The sequence below is a fragment of the Zootoca vivipara genome, chromosome 3, assembly GCF_963506605.1.
Source record: "Zootoca vivipara chromosome 3, rZooViv1.1, whole genome shotgun sequence".
Lineage (NCBI taxonomy): Eukaryota > Metazoa > Chordata > Lepidosauria > Squamata > Lacertidae > Zootoca > Zootoca vivipara.
In genome coordinates this window covers 113,169,850-113,188,701 of record NC_083278.1, presented here as the reverse complement: position 1 = coordinate 113,188,701, position 18,852 = coordinate 113,169,850, and positions in this window count along the sequence as shown.

The window sequence follows — 18,852 nt, the reverse complement described above, 5'->3', positions numbered from 1 at the left end:
GTATTCAGTGCCTCCTTTATGTATTGCAGTGGATCACAATACCTAGAGCAGGAATTCATATCCAGACAGAAACCATTAAAACAGGAAATGATATTAAACCTTTCAACCCTGAGGAGAGATCAAGCTTAATGCCATGAAATTTATTTTCTGTTCCTTGAGCATTATGACTTCCTGAAAAATAACATGCAACAAATATGGTAATTACCTTTCTTTTTCCTTGATTAACAGTTTATATCATCACATGCATCGCACCCGGAGCATTCATGCACAGACTTTACGTTTTAATATATCATGAATAGTAATAAATAGGAGGGCATTCTATCAAAAGAACATTCTGCCTCTGTAGTCCACTCTTACTGTTCAACTTGAGATCCGAGTCAAGCTTCAACAATGCCTTTGTGCTGGCTCTTCATGCTTGCCATTTGTGTGCTGCTTCTCTTTTCTGCAGGTAAGACATACGCTGAAATTAAAAACCTTCAGACATGAATTACAGAACAATGAAATGGGCCTGGAAGGCATTTATAACAAGCATGGTCACCTTATGTTCTCTGGCTTAGCCTCCTTGCACCCTGGCAGATTATTAATTAATTAAGACCATTGTTTGTGGCTCTGATAGAGATGGTGATGAGTTTGCTTCCTTTCCACCAATGCCACTTGTTTGTAAACAGGTCTGGAGGTATTGCAGGAGGGTAAACTTGGAAGAACAGAGGCATACAAGCCACAAAGAAAGAAGGATGGAGGACATATAAACGAAAAAGCAGGGGAGGGCATCTCTATGAAGAGCGTAAGAATGGCTAATATGTTTGTAGGATGTAGTGGGAAGAAAGCTGTCCTAAATCCTGCCTATGATGAATGGGGACTCTGAAGGAGCTTTGGGCAAAGTCAGGGTGGAGCTAAAAATGTAGTCCCACTCTCATGTTATCATGAAATTGCGCTACATGCGAGTAATATCCCCCAGGCAAGGAGCAGGCATGATTTTTTTTTACATGCTCCCAGGCATATGAATGAAGAAAGCTCCCGTCCATAATAGTTTGTAGATCTGATTTTAATTGTTGATATGGTCTCAATGGCAGAAACACACAAGAGAAAAGCCACTCTTTAGCTATAGATGGGAACAAATGTCAATCCAGGGGAAACCTGCATTGCCAATAGCTCCGATTGCACACTAAAGAGCTGCTTTCCCTGGGGGGATAAGCCAAGAGAGTAAATTACTTGCAAATTGAGAAAGCATCTCCTTGGAGAGCGAATTCCATAGTGGGCTGCTTGAAACACCAATTGAACATTCTTTCTCATTTGCAACCAATCCATTCAAGTAAAAGCTATTTATCTCATATCCTGATATAACATAGTCCTTCCTTCCTTCCTTCCTTCCTTCCATTTTCAGGCTGAGCAAAGATGCCCACCACAATATTCGCCATACTATTTCCATCAAAACAAGTGGGGCATTTTGCCAAATATTTGTTGTGTATGGAGGGAAGTGGAATACTCCAGCCTTTTCCCCATCAGTCCCAGCAAGAGTGGCCAGTCATGGATCATGGGAAATATTGTCCAACCTTCCAGGTTATGGAAGGCTGCATGAAACAACAACAACAACAACAACTTATTATTTATAACCCGCCCATCTGGCTGGGTTTCTCCAGCCACTCTGGGCGGCTTCCAGCAGAATATTACAATACAGTGGTACCTCTGGTTAAGAACTTAATTTGTTCTGGAGGTCCATCCTTAACCTGAAACTGTTCTTAACCTGAGGTACCACTTTAGCTAATGGGGCCTCCTGCTGCCGCGGCACCGCCAGAGCACAAATTCTGTTTTCATCCTGAAGCAAAGTTCTTAACCCGTGGTACTATTTCTGGGTTAGCAGAGTCTGTAACCTGAAGCATTTGTAACCTGAAGCGTTTGTAACCCGAGGTACCACTGTACAATGATTCATCAAATATTAAAAGCTCCCCTTAACAGGGCTGCCTTCAGATGTCTTCTAAAAGCCCAATAGTTGTTTATTTCTTTGACATCTGATGAGAGGGCATTCCACAGGGCAGGCACCACTACTGAGAAGGCCCTATGCCTAGTTCCCTGTAACTTTGCTTCTCGCAGTGAGGGAACTGCCAGAAGGCCCTCGGTGCTGGACCTCAGTGTCCAGGCAGAATGATGGGGGTGGAGGCAGTCCTTTGGGTATACTGGGCCGAGGCTGTTTAGGGCTTTAAAGGTCAGCACCAACACTTTGAATTGTGCCTGGAAATGTACTGGGAGCCAATGTGGGTCTTTCAGGACCGGTGTTATATGGTCTTGGCAGCCACTCCCAGTCACCAGTCTAGTTGCCACAGTCTGGATTAGTTGGAGTTTCCGGGTCACCTTCAAAGGTAGCCCCACATAGAGCGCATTGCAGTAGTCCAAGTGGGATATAACCAGAACACACATCATTCTGGCAAGACAGTCCACAGGCAGGCAGGATCTCAGCCTGCGTATCAGATGGATCTGGTAGATAGCTGCACTGGACACAGAATTGACCTGCACCTCCATGAACAGCTGTGAGGCCAAAATGTCTCCCAGGCTGTGCACCTGGTCCTTCAGGGGCACAGTTACTCCATTCAGGACCAGGGATTCCTCCATACCCACCCACCCCCTGTCCCCTAGAAACAGTACTTCTGTCTTGCCAGGATTCAACCTTATTCTGTCAGCCACCATCCATCCTCCAATTGCCTCCTGGCACTCACACAGGACCTTCACCACCTTCACTGGTTCCCATTTAAAAGAGAGGTAGACCTAGGTATCATCAGCATACTGATGGACACCCAGCCCAAACCCCCTGATGATCTCTCCCAGCAGCTTCATGTAGATGTTAAAAAGCATGGGGGAGAGGATGGAACCCTGATACAAGTGAGAGCCCAGGGGGCTGAACACTCATCCCCCACCACCATTTTCTGAACACAGCCCAGGAGGAAGGTGTGGAACCACTGTGTAACAGTGCCCTCAGCTCCCAGCCCCTCTAGATGTTCCAGAAGGATGTTGTGGACGATGGTATCAAAGGCCTCTGAGAGATCCAGCAGAACTAGGAAACAGCTCTCACCTTTGTCCCTAGCCCGCAGGAGATCATCGACCAGTGCGACCAAGGCAGTTTCAGTCCCATGATGAGGCCTGAATCCCGACTGGAAGGGATCCAAAGAATAACTCATTTTACCATGAGTTTATTGAGAAACATCAGGTGACACAGGAGTAGGGTTCTGACAATGGCCGGTGTGCTGAGCACACATGGGCAAAAGGCAAAAGGATAATGAGGAAGAAGCTGGGAAAAAAATTAAGAAGGTGAGGTGTAAGAAGCATGGAACACACTTGGTTCCTGTACATGGTTGGGCAATCTCAACAAATGAGAGTGGGTTTTGCCCCTCACCTCTCATGAAATCCATTGGTAATAGAGTTTCCTTTTTGTGGGAGATATGGCTGAAGCCATACAGTGATGCATATTTATTTCCTCCACCTTCTCATACAGACCAATATTATCAGACTGCTTCTTTTGTATAGGAGATATATCTGCATATGACCCAGCTGTGCTAAATGCAATCGAAAATGGTAAAAAAGAATGTAGAAAAAAGAAAGGCTTCTGTGACGGACACACCTGCCCTGTGGGCACCGAACAAAACGGAGAGTGCTATCACCACTTATCATGTTGTGTAAAGAAGAGAAAGAATAATAGAAATAAAAGATCCTGATTAATGGTGTCATATTTATTTTTATTTTTTTAAATAATTATTAAGTTTTCCAATATAATAATCCAATAAAAACCACATTAAAACATTTCAATACAATAAAAAAAATCCAAATATGAATGTTGAATTTTATATCTTTGGGTGACTTCCCATGCCCCAAATTTCACAAAGTGCTGATCATCTAATATTACGTGGCATTTCTTAGTTAATCAATAATCCATTTCGATGTTACCGTAGTCCTTCATATAATATTCATTTACTTTTTGCAACCACTGGTCTATTCAACTTTCACCTCCTTAGTACTTTGTGAAATGTTTTTCCCTGATATTTTCCACAGTCCAGCAATTCCATGTTCAGTTTCTGCTCATAAGAGCCATAATATGCCACATCTCAAACAAAGAGACGCCATTAGCCCCATCTGGAATTCCCCTCTGTAATCTCGCCCCATTTCTCAACATGCTGGTACCTCTGCCACAACAGAATAATCCAGTCCAGATTTCTTTCAATCCTTCCACTGGGGGTAGCTCCTTATCCAATCAGTATTATAATTCAACCACTATGGCAGCAGAGTGCTCTTTCAAGACTGCTTGTGTATTGCAAACTGTTGCCTTTTGGGGGAGTTTTACCAGGTAAAACTGTAAGTACAAATATATCAAAAGAGAATAATAAAGGCTCACCTACCCCTGGGGCTATAGGATTAATCCATCAGTTAATTTAACAAGCAGGTCAGTCCTTTATGCTGTTTTCCTTGCACCTCAGCGATTACTTTTGTTTTCACAGGAATATTTTTTACTGCGTCACAATCTGCCATTAATCCTGGGTCGATATCCAGAATTCTCCTCTTTGGTCTCTTGCCAGCTGCTAATGAGATGTTGCCTCCAAGCTAGCACCATAACTTCAATCAGAAATTCCTTTCGTCTTTCCCTTAATGGTCATTGCTGGAGTCATAGTCAAAATTTTCACACAGTCCATTTCGCAGTTAAGCTTAGCGCCGACTCACATATTTCAAATTGTCCTTTCAAACAGGTATTTCTCCAGATAGAGTCCTTCTCAGCGAATGGTTAATTAACAAGTTATTTTACCTCCGCTAGTTCATAGCATGCCTGTTAATTAAGTCTGAATTTTTATCTTAAAAGGCAGGTATTCTGTGCTCATGGTAGTGGCTCTGGAGAGTTACCGAGATGTGTGGTGCATTATACCCGACGCCCCCTGCCCCCCGCATTCCTTCAGGATGGGCAGCTGGTATCGGACGATCTGCGGGTAGGCTGCTTTCCCCCCCCCAGCCCTGGGGGGTTTTGGAGGATAATTACTCCCATATTATCCTCATTATCCACACAAAAGGGCTCTGTTTTTATGGGTACAGCCGATCGCCATGGCGTCAAAACAGGAAGAATGACATAATATTTATGCTAAATGTGGATGGATGTGGCATAGGAACATATACCAAGTAAAGTTACTCGTCCATCTCCCAAAGTCTTGTTTGCATTGTCGGTTTGCATTGTCAGAGGCTGCAGCATGTTAGGTTATGGCATCCCACAATTCTACTGGAAGGTGCCAGGCAAAATCTAAGAGGCTATTAATTACATTACACTTACCACTTCTGCCCAAAAGGTTTTTATTGGGCAAGTCCACCTAATATGCTCTATGTGTGTGTCACGGTCCGGTCGGCGGGTGGTTGAAGCCCTGGCTGAGGACATCAGGACCATGGGCAAGATGGTGGTGTAGAAGCAGGAACAGGTGCAGGGCTGAGGGTCCAGCAGCAGGCAGTCACAGGGTCAAGGAGCAAGGCGAAGGCTCAAGGAACAAGAAGCAAGGCAAAGGTCCAAGGGTCAAGGAAAAAGGCGTCGGCAAGGCAAGGGTCCAAGGAGCGAGGGGCCAGATGCAACAAGACAGGGGTAGCGTTGCTGTGGCAAAGAGCTGAAGGGAAATCCTGAGCTTTTATCCCTCCCAGCTCCTGCCACCAGGTGCAGTGAGTTATCAAGTGGCCTCACCTGAGTGGCCACTCCTTGCTTCTCCAGCACAAGCTGAGGCAGGCCCCAGTCCTGCAAAGCACTACAGGCCCCAGAGCCTGACTCCTGCCCATACTCCTGACAGTGTGCCCTTGAGTGTCCACATCTCAAGCATTTTCCATTGCAGGTAGTGGAGAGAGAGATTTGCTAATTGTATTATTGAGCTAAATCTGATCATATAGTTTGCATTGTATAATTCTGACTGTATGGCTTAGCCCCCGCCCCCGCCCCCCCCCCCAAATATTCCCTAGATGCTTGCTTTCCTCTTTGCCTCTCTGTATGCCAAAGTGTAATGTAAGCAAAAGGAACAGCTAGACAGGATGGCCTTGCCAGAAAGTGCAAGGTCTGCATCAGGAGATGACGCATATATCAGGCACAGAACTCAGCATGTGTTTATGAGGAGGATAGGACACAGGAAGATCCATATATGTATTTGGAACCTATGACCTTCTTGCGTGCGCACACTTACAGAGTGGATTCCTGAGGAGGGGGAAGGAGCCCAAGTGTATAAGAATCTATGCAAAACTGTCTTTCTTTGCTCTTGTCGTGAAGGATGGATCACCAAGAGACTCTCTATATAGAGATTAAACTCTTTCTCTGAATTCAACCCTCGGTGTCATTATTGACTGTCTCTGTCCCTGCCTGGGCGCAACTTAAGGAACCATTATTAAGCCAATAAGGCTACATTTCCATAAATCTCACTGAATCTCTATGAAGTCATACACCATTGGCAAAGCAATATATAGTTGTTTTGTCTAATGTTAACAGGAAGAGATCTTGCTGGTTCTAGGGTAGAATCCCCCACAGCCTTCTTCATAAATTTGTCTGCCTCTGGAGCAGGGGTTCCCAACAAAATTTTCTCGAGGACCCCTCATCGAGCCGCTATTGTGACAAGGACCCCCATTAATTCCTAATCCTAAAATTAAAAAGTGAGAGCCAAATTAAGAGTCTTTTTATATTTTATATTTATACGTTTTTTACAGTTCTTCCTCTTCATCTGTAGGCCTTTGTCATTTTAACGAACCACTTTTTAACCAACGGTCCATTTTTAACTACGCGAACTGTAGCTTCCATGAAAAACAACGCTTTGTTTACAAACACTGCTGTTTTGCAAAGAGGCAGCGCACGCCAGGGAGGAGGGAGGGGAATGGAGAAGACAGGGTACCTGCGCAGTAGCGCACAAATGAAGCCGACGCACGCAAAGCATCTTGGGGAGGTGAGCGTTAGTAGAATGCGCGCGCTGCCTCTTTGCAAAACAGCAGTGTTTGTAAAGCGCCACCTAACGGCATACAGCAGAACTACTGCCTCTATCTAATTCTAGTTTTGCGCTAGACTCTGCTCATGCAGGAAGCGGCCAAAACAAAAAATCTGTTATCATACGAAATATATTTAATATATTTTTTATTCTAATAGCATCTGGCATAGCTCGCGGACCCCTGGGGGTCCCCGGACCACCTGTTGGGAACCACTGCTCTGGAGAATGCCTCTACCATCTTAGCCACATCCAGGACTTCTCTTGAGAAGAAGACTCAGAGCAGTAATACCCATGGGCGAACTTTGTGACAACTACATGGCCCATGAAAGCCAATCACGAGAGAGGAAGCTGCCAGCCTCTCCCGAACCACACTACTCAACTCTTGTTTGTGCTCTTCCTATATAGTGTGGGCTGTTTCTAGTCACTCATTTTTTGAGAGCTACCAATTATTTGAAAGAGCCTCTAATTGGTGTTGATACACTCCTTTGTCGAAGTTATCCTTGGATAATATCTATGGTATTGTTGGGTTAGAGATTCTCTTGGTTCACCCATGGCAAGCCTGGCTTTTGGACCCTAGAGGTGACCCCATTTCTAGGGTTGGAAGGGACCCTGAGGGTCATCATGTCCAACCACCTGCAATGCAGCAATCTCAACTAAAGCATCCATGACAGATGACCATTCCTTTCTCCAGCACCATCTGGCTTGCCAGATTTGGCTCCTTTTGGACAGAACTGACTTGGCCACTGTACTCCATCCTCTGGTAACTTGCAGGTCGTATTATTGCAACACACTGTACATGAGTCTGCCTTTTCAGAAAATTCAGAACCTAAATTGATCCCATTTTGTGACATTGCTCGTAGCACTCTACCAAGTGGACCCAAACAGGCTGCTCAACCTTGCCTTCATCCACCTGTGTGCTGTGAACATCCACCTGTGTCAGCTGAATTCTTTTCATAAACTCATGCCAAAGTAAATGAGTCTTTCATGTAACCTTCCACAATCAGGCACCCATATCCCTCATAATCCTCGATTGGCCATTCTGACTGGGGCTGATGGAGGAACTGCTGAAGAATTTCACTTTCTTCCCTACAGCCTGCCCCAACACAATGAATGTTTGACAAAATGTGCTGCCCATTTAGCGATCCATCCATGCCTTGGAGAACATTGATGCTTCACTGAATTGCTTGCTAATGAGCAGTAATGGTGACACTGTACCCACTATGGAATATGATATAACACTTCTTGATTTTCTGAATGGAAGACAAGAAGTAGAGTGGGTTTGAGTAGGAACCGATGTATTGTGCAAATGTAAAATATTTATATCCAACTATTCATTAAAAAATAACACTGGTTTATAATAATTAAAACCATACATTAAAAAAACCATACCAGGATTTAAAATCAGACATCTATTAAGTATTACATTCCCAGCCTACACTTTGTGGTGTATAATTTTTTTGAAATGTCATGCCTGTTGATTGCCTGGGTGGAGTATATTATACATGTGTAGTGCAATTTCATGTTTACATGAAATGAGGGGTTGCGTTTTTAGCCCCACCCCACAACTTTGTACAAGCTTCCTTCAGAAAGCATTCCTAGCCTCCTCTTATGCCTGAGGACAGAACTTAGGGCTCCCTGTGTCCCTGCTCTTGGACCTAAGATCTTCTGGTCACCATAGGGCAAGATTTAGGAAAGTTTTTCCCTTTCAAACTCCCGCCTACAAACCCTAAACCATTCTTACCCTTTTCTAAAGACTTGCTTCTGCTTCTCTCTATGCTCTGTCCTCCTTTGTTCTTGGGGGGGGGGGACCTCTCCCTAAGCCGCTGTTCTTCCAATCCTATCCCCCACCCTATCCTGGGCTTCAAACAAAACAGGTGGTGTAGGTGGGAAGGAAACAAACTCCTCCAATCCTTGCTCAATAACCTTTCAATTAATAATTTGTCAGCCTACTGTGGGGCAAAGCCATTGAACACAAGCCAGCCAAGTTTCCAATCCCAAATCTTGTGTTCGCTCATTTCTTTCCAAATGCTTTTCTATTTCAATGTATGCCTTACCTGCAGAAAACAAAAGCATTTCAGAAAACAGAACAGCAACCATGAAAAGCCAGCACAAATGCATTTTGAAGCTTGACTCGGATCTCAACTTGACCAGAGAGGTCTAGGAAAGCAGGATGCTCTGATGGCAGTTCTGTGTTTTCAGGAAGGCTGAATGCCCATCTATTTATAGGAGTTCTTGATACATTGGCATATAAGCCCTGTTCATGAATACTCCTAAAGCAATGCCTGTGATTTCAGGAGCTATTCATCAAGGAGACGAAAAGATTATTACCATACATGTTGCATGATAATCTTTAGGAAGTTCTAATAGTAAAGGAACAGAAAGTAAAGTCCGTGACATTAAGCACAATATTTACCACTCAAGGAAACACAGTATACTAAAGCCAAGGAATACTGAACAGTGCATTAAATCTTCAAGTTTCAGCTGGCTGCAAATTCAATTTCAAACCTTTTGGTTAGCAATTGAGTGGAATAGTATGACCACAACTACGAAGGCTACTGGTATGAGCTTTCATGTGCATGCACACTTCTTCAGATACACTGAAACAGAAGTCACCAGAGCCTTATATATAGTGAGAGGGTGGGGAGGGGTATTACTCCGAAAGGTGGTGGGAATGGGTGATTGGCTGATAGGTGCGGTAAATATGTTGACAACTGTTAACGGCTGCAATTGGTCTTACAGGAAAAAGCAAGGGGTGAGATGGCTAAAAATAGCTTTATCATGTATAATGAGATAAGAATCCAATATCTCTACTCAGGCTAGCTCTCTCCGTGGTTTAAGTTTGGTAATAAGTTGCAATTCAGCAACTTCTCTTTCCAGTCTATTTCTGAAATTCTTTTGTAATAAGACAGCTACTTTGAGATCTTGTATAGAATGTCCTGGGAGATTGAAGTGTTCTCCTACTGGTTTCTCTGTCTTGTGATTCCTGATGTCAGATTTATGTCCATTTATCCTATAACCCTATGCCAAAGGATAAATGGACATAAATTAGCCATCTCACCCCTTGCTTTTTCCTATGAAGGCTACTGTCATATACAAGCCTAAATGCCTTGGGTGCAGAAGTGGCCAGAATGTATCTGGGAATTTTGGGGTTATACTCCTTTCTGTAATCCTGGGGCAGGGGGCAGTGCCAATAATTTAGAGCCATATTCATTATACAATAGATTTCGTTCTAAATTCTTTGGCCATTGCTGAAGGCATAACTCATTACCTTTCATAGCTGAGATGTTCATCAAGTTAATGTGCAGTACAGTATTCCATTGCTTTGGAACACTGCGTCTCCTTAAGTGGTAGCAGCTGTGACCACAATACCTGAAACAGATAATAATTTATTGAAACATTTAAAACAATAGATGCTATTGAACCCTTCAACTCCTGGTAAAGATCAAGCTGAACTTTATTTAATGTTCCTTGAAAACTATGGCTTCCTCAAGCATATCATTTTTGCCTCCTTCACAAATTGTTTCTCTCTTCACACGCATTGCATCTGGCTCATTCATACACAGGGTTACACGTCAATATATCACAAATCCCTATATTCAGAAGATTTAGAACGATCACCAGAGCATTCTGCCTCAGTAGCCCGCTCTTGTGGTTCAACGTGAGATCCAAATCAAGTTTCAACAATGCCTTTGCACTGGGTTTTCATGCTTGCCTTTTCTGTGCCGATTATCCTTTCTGCAGGTAAGACACACACTGAAATGAAACACCTTTGGACATACATGACAGAAAATCGAAATGGGGTTGTAAGGCATCTAGTACCACCTTACGTTCTATGGGCTTCACAGAAGGGCTGGCACAATAGGCAAAGTATATACAAAAGTATCAAGGAAGCAGAAAGCAATGTTGAGGAGGTCCAATGAAACCATTGTTCTTTCCTTTTTGTGAGTGATATGGCTGAAGTAATACAATCATGTGTATTTATCTCCTCCTCCTCTCATGCAGACTAAAATTAACCAAGTGCTTCCTTTTCTGCAGGAAAAGTACAGTGGTACCTTGGTACTCAGACACCTTGGTTCCCAAACACCGAAAACCTGGAGGTAAATGTTTTCAAATATTTTTTTGCAGCTGTCAGCTATTGTTTCCAGAGCACTTACACCAATCAGAAACCACGCCTTGGTTTTTGAACATTTCAGAAGTCAAATTGAACCTGTGACTTTCTGCATGCAAACATATGGCCTTTCCCTGTGGTGGGTTGTTCCTTTCCTTTCCTTTTTTGTGCTTCTGCATTATCTCCGTTCTTAAAAGAAGTGCTCAATTATTTTCCTCCTCCTCCTTATTAGTACTCAACAGACTTAATAGAACTGGTTTGACAACAGCACATTGATAAATTTAGGGCCAATTTTAAAATAATATACAGTAATGAATTTTATTTTAAAAATTTCATTTAACACAATCAAATGCTGTAAATAAGTCCAAGGAGGATTTATTATTCCTACAATAATCCATTATGCTAAGAAGTCTACAATACACTTACCTACAATAAACCCAAACTGATCTGGTTGGATAATTTCCTCAATATAGCATTTAAGCTATTATGTCAAAATTGTATACATAATGGTTAAAAATGAGATCTGTCTATATGAATGTATTTCCAATGGACTTTTGTGGTTTCAAAAAAGCTATGGTTCTGGAAGCTATGGTTCCCAACCATCAGGCACCCTCCCAAATCCCACTAGGCAATGGTAATAGATGTGATAGAAGCATGTTGCTCCTATTCTTTATTCTTTATAAAAAGTTCCTAGAAACCCATCAGAGTCTGGGGGTTTATTTGGTTTCAGCTGCTCTTTTAAACATATGCCACAGATTACTACCTTCATAAAGGTAAAGGGACCCCTGACCGACTCTGGGGTTGCGGCGCTCATCTCGCGTTATTGGCCGAGGGAGCCGGCATACAGCTTCCAGGTCATGTGGCCAGCATGACAAAGCTGCTTCTGGCGAACCAGAGCAGGGCACAGAAACACCGTTTACCTTCCCGCTTGGAGCAGTGCCTATTTATCTACTTGCACTTTGACATGCTTTCAAACTGAAGAAGCTGATGCTGAAAGGAGTTCGTGGGCTGCAATTTGATCTCTCTGACACCCCATGTGATGTGGGAGGCACTGTTTTCCTGTTCTGGGGGAGATCTTTCTAGAACGGAAGGAGAAGACCGTGACGTCATCTCAATTACCAGTGCAACCAGCAGGTGGCACTGCTCTGGAAGAAGCAGCGCAACTTTTGTCCTGTGATATCCAGGCAAAGACTGAGTCCGGAGGCAAAGACTTTTTGACACTAGCCGCAATCGTGTCAAGAAGACCAACAGCAGAAGAGAAGCAAGAAGCTTCACAAAAAGGGGACTTTTTTGCTAGAAGCAATCTCCTTTTGCTGAGTGCATTGCACCAGAAGGCCATGGGACTGAAAAGCATTTGTTGTTTAACGTGTTTTCTCATTCCAGATCCAAAGTGCAGCGTGCTGAATGCGTTTCCAGGTTCCGCAGTGTCATTGTTATGTTTTCAGAACACAAACCATCCAGAGGAACCAAAGCAACACTTAGCTTGTTCTTTACCATTTTGTGTTATTATGTACACATGGGGATGGTGAAAGGTTACAGGTTACAGCAACATGTAATGTATTGTCTGTTAACCATATTTTTCCATGCAGGTTGTAAGCATGAAGACTCCCAGATGCTGATATGTCTGACACCAAAATGGTCAAAGTACCAGTGTTCAGAACGTTGCAAAAGGGGGAGAAGTTGGTGTTGTCAGTGACACAAAGTGTACCCGGAGAAAGTCCAGATACCAGTGACAGGGTCTGACATGTGGGTTCCAAAGTCACACACACAGAGCACAATGCTCAGCAAACATAGTTTGCAAGTTTTTCCCTAGATAGGGACAGTGACATACCCGGAAAAAGCCAGATGGCCAATGTTTGCATCTGACATGTGGGTTGAAAAAGTCACAAACCAGGGAGCATAGATTCTTCCTGAAGTATTGAGGCGTGTACAGAGTACTAAAGCCTCATACTGAATTGTTTTTACTATATTGAGTGCAGTGCGGCGTGGGAAGGAATTCTCGATGTTTTCCTAGGCAACCCCATTGCTGGTGACTTACATAGTAAGTTTTTCACTGTTATAAACAGCAGATGTGCTCACATGAGTTTCCACTGCCACAGTGCACGAGTTTGCTAAATGGCGCTGTTGTAGGTGGCTCGACAGTGCAAGAGTTTGCGAACACAGTTGTTATAGATTACGCTGTAGTAGGCGGCTTGACACTCAAGGGTTTGCTAACACAGTTGTCACAGTTGGCACTGTTGCAGGTGGCACGATACACAAGGGCTACAAAGTGTGGAAAGCTCACCATGTATGCTAAAGAGTTTGCTAACACAGTTTTTACAGATGAAACTGTTGTAGGCGGCTCAACACAGGTCTCAAAACCTGGAGTCCAGAGAAGGGTACAGAGTCTGTCCTCAAGAGACAGTAAACCATGCCCAAAGGTAAAGACCATTTTCCTTGGAGAAGGAAGCTGGACCACGTCCAAATAGCCGTGTGTACCAACAAAGCCAACTGTGCAATTTCCTGATAGTCAAAGAGTTATGACGCCAAGACTTATCAGAAGTGCAAAATGGTATGGCCCAATGCCAATCCAGTTGCAGGTAGTTCTGAAGGTGAACTGCAACACAGGGCATAAATTGGGGGAGGATGTTAGGATTCATTCCCTGTCTGCAGTCATAGGATTGTTGTGTATCATATGACTGTATGTGTTTTCATTCCACAGAGTGGATGTGAGGTAGACAGGATGTTTCGCCTACTGTCCTGTTCCTGAAGTGGGACTGTTGTTTCCTTTGTTCTTTCTCTTTACTGGCTGTGATGCCAGAGAGAGGGAGACATAATGTAGAGCTCCCATCTGTTTATATGTAAACAAAGCAGTTAAGCCTTTTTTACTGGCTTGTGTGTGTTGTTCTTCACGTTTGTGAGAGCAATCGCAATTTGCTCTGTGGGTCCAGTCTAACAACTGGCCCCCAGGGACGGCTTAATGCAGACAATACTTACAAAACTGCCATGCTTTAGTGGCTAGAGCTTTGCAAAAGAGGAGAATTGGGAGAAAGCCAGAACAACTTGGCTCCACCTTGGCCATACCCCATCCCACCAGATCCAGGGGCTACCAATTACCACTGCTGATGTACCAGACTAACAGCCAGAAGGGTCCCAGGCTCCAAGAAAAAATATTATGAAAAGAAATGTGCAGGTATAATTCTTCCTGGCTCGTCTTTTCTTTCTGTGTTCTAGGCCAGTGAATGAAATCAGAGCGGTCACTTACTCAGCCAAGACTGTTTCCTACAGTGTATCACCATCATTGCCTTGCAGAGGTAAAAAACCTGGCCACAGGCAGTGCCTTGTGATCTGCAAAAGAGTTTCAAATTAGTATTTTTGGCATACATTTAATAAGTGGAATACAGCGCTGTGTTAACATGAGCACAACATAGCTCTCTTCGCTTTCCCATGGAAGATCCATCTCTCTCCTTTTCAAGAAACTGAGGTTAAGATATATGCAATAACATGGAGTTGAACCTCACTTTTTCTGGCAGCAAACCTCATGCTTGCCACAGTCAGACTTATGGTATACCCTCGGCTTACATTTTTTTTCACTCAGACAGACACCTCCGATTGTCGCACAACCAGATCCTTTAGGTTGACCTGGAAGAAAGGGAAATGACAACAAATTTAGACAGATGAATAAAGAGGATAAGATTCTGGAGGACAGGCTGATCAAATACCCCTGGAGCTCAGGTGAATAATTATTTCTCTCCCCACCCCACCCCAGCTCAACAATGCCATATCATACAAACGCATTAAAAAGCTACCTTATTACAGGTCATTCTGTGTATCTAGCCCAGAGGGAGGAGTGACAGAAGGAATGAAGAACAGGAAAAGGAGGGTGGCAGAAAGAGAGGGAGAAACAGAGAGAAGGGAGAGAGAAAATGTACTGATGAAAGAGAGAAAGATAAAGAGTGAGATAACATAGAGAGATTTTATGCAGTAAATTACTTTCCATATTTTACATAGTTATTTTAATTAGGGATGTCACTTTTTTTTTTTTAAAAAAAGTGATTTTTTATAGTAATGATTAATTGATTGTATTTTGATAAATTTGCTTAGCTCATAAGCAAGAATCATAAGCTTGTGTATGATCTCTGAGGAGACATTTCTCAGGAGTGAACTTGTACTGTTTTCCATTTGCAGTTTTTAGAAGGACATTCTACCAAATTTTTTAAAAATGCTGCCTGTTGAAATGGGGTCACCTATTCTTACAGATCCCCTTCATGGATCACTGCCTTGTCGTGGCGAAGGGGCTTAAATAACTTAGAGAAGTTATGTTTTGACCAAACGTGATCCACCTGGAGAAGGAATTGGCAAGCCACTCCAGTATCCCTGCCAAGAAAACTCTATGGACAAAGACAACAGGAATATAAAAGTTATGACGCTGGAAGATGAGCCCCTCAGGTCGGAAGGCGTCCAACATGCTACTGAGGAAGAGCGGAGGACAAGTACAAGTAGATTCAGAGCTGATGAAGCGGCTGGGCCAAAGCCGAAAGGTCGCTCAGTTGCGGATATGCCTGGAAGCGAAAGGAAAGTCCGATGCTGTAAAGAAAAATATTGCATAGGAACCTGGAATGTAAGAACCATGAAGCCTGGTAAGCTGGATGTGGTGAAAAATGAGATGGCAAGAATAAATATTGACATCCTGGGCATCAGTGAACTAAAATGGAAGGGAATGGGTGAATTCAGTTCGGGTGACTATCATATCTACTACTGTGGGCAAGAATCCCGTAGAAGAAATGGAGTGGCCCTCATAGTCAACAAAAGAGTGGCAAAAGCTGTAATGGGATGCAATCTCAAAAATGACAGAATGATCTTGATACAAATACAAGGCAGACCTTTTAACATCACAGTAATCCGAGTTTATGCACCAACTACTGAAGAAAGTGAAATTGACCAGTTCTGTGAAGACTTACAACACCTTCTAGAAATGACACCAAAGAAGGATGTTCTTCTCATTACAGGGGATTGGAATGCTAAAGTAGGGAATCAAGAGATAAAAGGAACAACTGGCAAGTTTGGCCTTGGAGTTCAAAATGAAGCAGGGCAAAGGCTAATAGAGTTCTTTTTCTTTTTTTTAAGAAAAACTTTATTTCAATTCTATAAACAATACAAGATAAACAAAGCAAAACAAATCAAATAAGCAATAAACAAATTAACAAAAAAGCAATAAACAAATTAACAAGATAACAAATTAACAAATTATAAAGAAATTAACATAACTTAACATAACTTAACATAACTTAATCCAAACCATAACTCGAACCATAATTTCAAATTTCAAATAAGACTTAAATAAGCTAATAAACTAATAAACAACTTATGATAAAAGAACGAAAATAAAGCTAAGATATTTACATACAATACATAAAATACACAAAAAAGAAAAGATAAAAATACAAAGGAAATACTTCCTACTATTCATGCATCGCTTTCCTTTTTTCTTTCCCTCTATTCTTGCTTTAATTTACTTCTCACTCTTTATTTCATTAATTACATCGTTATAACTAATACAATTTCCTGCTTCTTTTTCAATTTAGACAAATCACCAAATCGATATTGAATTTTTCTCTTTTGAAATACTCCTCTACGCATTTCCATTCAATTATATATTTTTGTTTAGGGATATTTCTAATTGCCGCAGTCATTTTGGCCAAATTCATGAGCTCTACTAATTTTTCCTGCCATTCATAAATTGATGGTACTTTCCCTCCTTTCCAATTCTGAGCTATAAGTAGTCTAGCTGCTACAATTGCATACAACAATACGTTCTTTTTCTCTTCTGGGATATTGTTCGGAACCATATTCAATAGAAATAATTCAGGTCTTTTTTCAAACGTTGACTTCAACATCTTTTTCAATTTTTCATAGACATTATTCCAAAATTTTCGAATTTTGTCACATTCCCACCAACAATGGTAATAGGTGCCAATTTCTTTATTACATTTCCAGCATATATTGGAATTATTTTTGTAAATTTTTGCAATTTTGGCTGGTGTTAGGTGCCATCTGTAAAACAACTTTAATATATTTTCTTTTATACTTGAACACGCCGTGAATCTTACCCCTTCCTTCCACAGTTTTTCCCACTGGCAACTATATATGGGCCTTCCTATATCTTGGGCCCATCTTACCATTGTGACCTTTACCACCTCATCTTTAAGTTCCCATTCAAGAAGATAGTTGTTTAATTTAGACATTACCTTATCCCCGTTTTCGATTAGTAATTCTTGCAACTTTGATTTATTCCCCAGAAAGCCAATTTTTTATGTTTTTCGAAAATGCTTTGGATTTGGTTATAATGTAGCCAGCTCGTACATTCCTGTTTTATCTGTTGGTATGATTTTAATTTTATTTGTTTTCCATCTTTTTCCAGAATATCTAAGTAAGTCGGCCAGGTTCTTCGTCTGCTATCTTTGAGCATCATGGTCATTTCTATAGGAGATGCCCACCAGGGCGTTTTCGGCTCCAGAATATTTTTGTGTTGGACCCATATTCTTAATAAAGATTTCTTAAAAACATGGTTTGTGATTTCTTTATATCCCCCTTTCCTTTCTTCTAATAGATAATTATGCCAACCCCAGGTGTTATTGAAACCCTCTAGATCTAAAATTTCTTTGATTCTCAATTCAACCCAATCTTTTATCCAGCACAAGCCCGCAGCATCATAATAAAGTTTTAGATCCGGTACTCCCCATCCACCTCTATCTTTAACATCCGTCAGTAATCTATACTGGATCCTTGGTTTTTTCTTTTCCCATATAAATTTGCTTACGCTTTTTCTCCATTTCTCAAAACATTCCTTCCTGTCAAACATTCCTTCCTGACAGGAAGGCTAATAGAGTTCTGTCAAGAGAACAAGCTGGTCATCACAAACACTCTTGGAGGCAGTGAGAGATTTTACTTTCTTGGGCTCCTTGATCACTGCAGATGGTGACAGCAGTCACGAAATTAAAAGACCCCTGCTTCTTGGGAGAAAAGCAATGAGAAACCTAGACAGCATCTTAAAAAGCAGAGACATCACCTTGCCTACAAAGGTCCGTATAGTTAAAGCTATGGTTTTCCCAGTAGTGATGTATGGAAGTGAGAGCTGGACCATAAAGAAGGCTGATCGCCGAAGAATTGATGCTTTTGAATTATGGTGCTGGAGGAGACTCTTGAGAGTCCCATGGACTGCAAGAAGATCAAACCTATCCATTCTTAAGGAAATCAGCCCTAAGTGCTCCCTGGAAGGACAGATCGTGAAGCTGAGGCTCCAATACTTTGGCCACCTCATGAGAAGAGAAGAATCCTTGGAAAAGACCCTGATGTTGGGAAAGATGGAGGGCACTAGGAGAAGGGGACGACAGAGGACGAGATGGTTGGACAGTGTTCTCGAAGCTACCAACATGAGTTTGACCAAACTGCGGGAGGCAATGGAAGACAGGAGTGCCTGGCGTGCTATGGTCCATGGGGTCACGAAGAGTCGGACACGACTAAACGACTAAACAACAACAATTCTTACAGATGAAGTACATCTGGGGCCAATTCCAAACAGGTAGCATGGGTGGGAAGGAAGCAAATGCAGCCTCTCCTCCATCCTCATCACCTTAACCATCACTCCTAGACCTTTCCGTTAAGAATATGTCAGGCTGCAAGGAGACAAAGCCACAGAACACAAGATGCCTTCCAACCCCATTTCATTGTTCTGTCATTTATTTGACTTCCAGTGCATATCTTACCTCCAGAAAAGGGAAGCAACACAGAAAGGGCAAG